Source organism: Drosophila rhopaloa, unplaced genomic scaffold (assembly GCF_018152115.1).
Source record: "Drosophila rhopaloa isolate 14029-0021.01 unplaced genomic scaffold, ASM1815211v1 contig_155, whole genome shotgun sequence".
NCBI lineage: Eukaryota > Metazoa > Arthropoda > Insecta > Diptera > Drosophilidae > Drosophila > Drosophila rhopaloa.
Genome location: NW_025335034.1, coordinates 8,087,839 through 8,093,236, shown reverse-complemented (window position 1 = coordinate 8,093,236; position 5,398 = coordinate 8,087,839).

The following is a 5,398-nucleotide window of genomic DNA, read 5'->3' as shown; positions in this document are numbered from 1 at the left end:
ATTCGTTAAAAATACTTAAAAAAATGTTAAAAATTTGAAAAATTAAACTTAAGCATTTGGGCCATAGAATAACTATTGAGCGAAAAATCATCTTGATCGGAGCAGCGGTTTAGATTTTTTAAATCGAAAAGTTAATTTTAAATGTAGCCCCCAAATTATGGGGGATATCAAAATTTCTTTTAGATTTCTAATTAGGTCTTTTCAAAACCTAAAATTCGGAAAAAACCAAATATCGAAATTCCAACCAGATTAGAAGTTATGCTTAAATACATCAACTTTTTTTGCTCAGAATAATGGATGTTGGAGCTGTTTGGGGCCACTGGGGGGACATATCGGATCTTAGTGGGCGCCCACGCCCCCAATGGAATACTGTGAAAAAATTTGGCTGCTCTTGCTCTTACGGTTTGGGCTGTGGCCGTATCCCCTTAAAAATCGGTCTTTCATTTTATAAACATAAAACATACGCAAAATATTAATAAATTTCTAAAAATATGACATAATAATAGGTATTTAATCGTTATCTTTATTATTTAGTAACAGTAACTAAAAACAAGAAAGAACGCTATAGTCGAGTGCCTCGACTATTAGATACCCGTTACTCAGCTAAACAACGCTCGAATTAGCTCCCGATTTTTATGTTAAAATCGGTACCCAGAGAACACCACGTGGAGGCCGTTGATTTGCAACGGGGTCCTTCAAACCAAAATAAAATTTGGGGACCTACGAGTCGACTTGAGTTGCCAAACTTTATTGAAGTTTGGAATCTGCATCTTCCCCAAAATTTTGTTTATCCGTAACATACGGAAGGCATACTTATGTACTTACTACTAATACTACTAATACTTATTTGACCTTACTAATTAGTTTTTTTGGGATTTTTTTTTAATAAAAAAAAATTTTGTTTAATTTAAGTATATACATACTATAAAAAAATGTTGCATGCAACTATTTAATTTTTTTTTGGGTTTTTTGTTTTATTTAATTTACTATAAAATTTAATTAAGTTACTATAAAAAAAATTTAGCATGCAACTATTTAATTTTTTTTTGTTTTTTGATTTTTTGTTTAATTTAAATATATACAGGGTGCGCCATATAGACAGGACCTAATGAAATGTTGAACAACTCCTCCATTTTTTAGCCCATTTTGGAAAATAAACAAGATTCATTTAGGGTACAGAATGCCATTTATTGACACTTCACTCAGAATACAATATCGATCAAATGACCGCCTTCATTAGAAACACAAAAAGCGGCCCTTTTTTGCGCATTTCGCATTGTATTTGACAACATTTCGGGCGTGATAGCAGCAATTTCCACTCTCACTAACCGTTTCAACAACTTCATTGGAACGTCGCGGACGCGGTCGAATGGGTCGCGAGCGATTAGCTACCGACCCGTGTTCAAAGAAATTTTTCACCAAAGTACGAATTGTCTTGGCGGAAGGTGCCGAATGTCTCCCATATTTCTTACGATAGGCACGCACAGTTTTCACAATTGAACGATTGCTTTCGATGTACAGCGCTACAATTTCAGCCCAATTTTTTGCTGTGAGTCGATCCATGTCTAAAATGGCATAGGCTGAGTTATTAAACATTTCAATAGGCCCTGTCTAGATGGCGCACCCTGTACATACTATAAAAAAATTGTGCATGCAACTATTTAATTTTTTTGGGTTTTTTGTTTAATTTAAATATATACATACTATAAATATAATATATACATTTTCCCTACCTATTATAAGAAGTTGGAATTGTTGAAAATTCGAAACAATATTTCAACTTGCCTACGTAAGCGGAGCGCTTCTAGCGCGATAACTGCCGCCAACGTACTCGATGAAGCTTTCATGGGAAACTTAATTTCCCATGATGACGGATATCGAATTCTTAAGGACATTCGCACGTCTCCTGCTCACTGGGAAGATGAGAAGAAGAAAGTCATGGCTATGATTCGCCAATTTGGTTTGCCAACTTTCTTCATAACTCTGTCGGCCGCAGAAACTAGGTGGCCAGAGCTGCTAGTAGTGCTCAAGCGCAATGTAGATATGATTGACATTAGTGAGGAGGAAGCTTTGAACTTACAGTTTAGAGAAAAGGCGCGGCTGATCAGAACTGACCCAGTGAAGTGTGCTAGGTATTTCCATTATAGGTATAGGGAAGTTCTAAAGCTCATGAAGAATCCGGGGGGGTCTTGGAAGTAACTTTGTTACTACCTATTATTGGCGAGTTGAGTTTCAACAGAGAGGTTCCCCTAACATTCACGGCATGTTTTGGCTGAAAGACGCCCCGGAAGTGGATTTCAACAGTGAAGAATCTATTGCTAGTGTAGTAGCCTTCATTGATCAGTTTGTAACTGTGGATGTTACAAACACAGATTTGGCTCCGTACATTGAATACCAAAAGCATAAGCACGGGCATTCGTGCCTTATAAAGGTGCGCGAATCCGTTTGTCGATTCGGTATTCCATACTCCCCAATGCCCCGCACGGTAATATTGAAGCCACTTCCCGAAGAAATTTCCCAATTTGTCTCTTCATCACGAAAACTATCAGAAAATTCGCAGTCTTTTACTTCGCGATCAATCCGAGGATTTGATTAGCCATCATAGCATATTCGAAAATTTTCTTTCTCACGATGAGGTGAGCCTCAGTTACGTGGACTATATATATGCTATTAGGTCTAGTTTGAAAAAAATTCAGATTTTTCTGAAGAGAACATTTGCAGAAATTCAAGTTAACGCCTATAATAAACACATTCTTTCAATGCAAAGGGCAAATATGGATATCCAGTTAATTTTGGACCCTTTTGCGTGCTGTAGCTACATAATTAATTACATTAACAAGTCCCAAAGGGGTATTTCGAAGTTAATGCGCGAAGCAGCTAATGACATTCGAAGAGGCAACTCAAGCATTCGTCAAAAGCTACAGTATCTCGGTCACAAGTTTATTTCGGGCACTGAGATCTCTGCTCAGGAGGCCGTATATTGTTGTATGGGATTGGCGTTGTCAGAAACAAGCAATAAATGCGTGTTCATAAACACCTTCCCTCCAGAACAACGAGTTCGTATGCTTAGACCTACAAGCGTCCTGCAAAATATGCCTCAGGATTCCACTGACATCTTTCAGAAAGGTTTGCTGGACAGATACGAACAAAGACCAGATTCCCATGACGGCCTGTGTTTAGCCGATTTTGCTGCAAATTACGAGTATTCTAAAACCCGTGGTAAAGCTCGCCAAGGGGAAAATAGTAACAATGAGGCTGAAGAAGAAAATAAGGTCTTAGGAACAGTTTTTTTCGCACTTCGCCATGGTACTGAATTTATTAGAGAAAGAAACCAGAAAGAAACCTAGGTATAGCCCCTTTAATATTAATTCTGATAGGCCCAACTATTTCAGAGCATTAGTTATGCTATATTCTCCATGGAGAGATGAACAGGTAGAATTGTTTCAGAGAAATTGTGAGGAGTTTTATCATGAGCACGAGGAGGCTATTAAAGCCAACTTTGATAGGTATAATGCTATAGACAGCTTAGAAGACGCGCTCAGCCATGGAGGCTGAAGAAAGTAGCGAGGAAAATGTAGATGAGGAGGCCGCAGTTAATGAGGAGTTTAAGGCCTTAGCTTTTCCAGAAATATCTTCTCAAATCAATGTTTTAAATTTAGACGACCGTGTTCAGCAAGTAGATCCGGATAGCAATTTCCCCTGAAAATTTAGCCACCTTAGTTAGGTCTGTTAATTTAAAGCAAAAAACTTTCCTTACGCATGTCGTGCACAATGCAAGGAGAAATGCTAGTTTCCATGAGTTCGTAGGAGGCGGAGCAGGTGTCGGCAAGAGTAGACTTATATCCACCTTATTCCAGTCCCTTTCCATGGAGTATAATGGTAGAGTAGGATGCGACCCAACTTCTGTTAAAATACTGCTGTGTGCTCCCACAGGCAAAGCTGCTTTTGGAATCGGAGGCTCCACTCTCCATTCCATGTTCTCTCTCCCTGTAAATCAGGCTGGGTCTGCATTTAGGAGTTTAAGCCCTGATCTGTTAAATACCCTGCGCTCAAGATTTATTGATCTTAATAGACGAAATTTCTATGGTCGGCGCAACCATGTTTTCCCATCTGGACTCTCGCCTTAAGCAAATTTTCTCCAACGTTGATGCATTTCGGACATCGTGTTCGGCGATCTTAGGCAATTGCGGCCAGTTTGTGATCGTTGGATTTTCCAGCCGCCGTCGCATGATCCATACAGCGCTATATTTGGATCCCACCTCTGGAGTCCTTTTAGGTTTTTCGAGCTCACAGAGATAATTCGACAGCGAGATGACCAGCCGTTTGCAATAGCACTCAACAACATGGCGTCCGGCCAAATGTCGTCTGAAGATATTGTCCAACTTAGAGGCCGCACTTCCGTAGAAAGTCAGATTCCAAATGACGCCATTCACCTTTTTTGAAGCAATCAGGACACAGATCGATACAATAGGGAGAAGCTCAACTCGATTCCCACTGATCAAGTTCATTTCGGAAGCTATTGACTCTATAAAATCTGCACATATTAGCTCAGAGCAGGGGAACAGATGTCTGGAACAAGCTAGGGCATTAAAAACATCTGAGACACAAGGTTTGTGTACCTCGCTCATTTTAAAAACCACTGCTAAATACTTGATGACGGTCAATGTAGACACATCAGATGGTCTCGTAAACGGAGCCACTGGTGTTCTTAGGGAGATAGGTTTCAGCACGTCCAACACTCCAAACATTCTTTGGATACAATTTTTAGATGACAGTATAGGAGTAGCTGCACGATCAAAGTGCAGTCATCGCCAAGAGGCTTCATGGACCTTAGTAGCTAAAATCATAAAAAGCTTTCAGATTAATTCTAACCAGGCCACAACCATTGACCGAATGCAGTTTCCAGTGGTACCTGCAGAAGCAATAACTATTAACAAAAGTCAAAGTTCACGTACAGCAAAGTGGTGGTTCACACTAGTCCTAGCATGCAGAGAGCTGCGCTGTACGTAGCCTGTAGCAGAGCCACAAGTGCAGCAGGTCTTTATATTATTGGACCTTTCGTCCCCCAAGATCCGCCCAGAGATCGCCTTCCGAGGAAGAGCTCCGAGAACTGCGTTCCGCTAAGTTACTGAAGACATAAGTGCAAGCTTTCCGTATTATGGAAAAAGACATGAAGGTTCGGACTATTGAGTAAACAATCGAAATGGGTACTCAATAGTTATTGCTTCTGCAGGTACCACTGGAAACTGCATTCGGTCAATGGTTGTGGCCTGGTTAGAATTAATCTGAAAGCTTTTTATGATTTTAGCTACTAAGGTCCATGAAGCCTCTTGGCGATGACTGCACTTTGATCGTGCAGCTACTCCTATACTGTCATCTAAAAATTGTATCCAAAGAA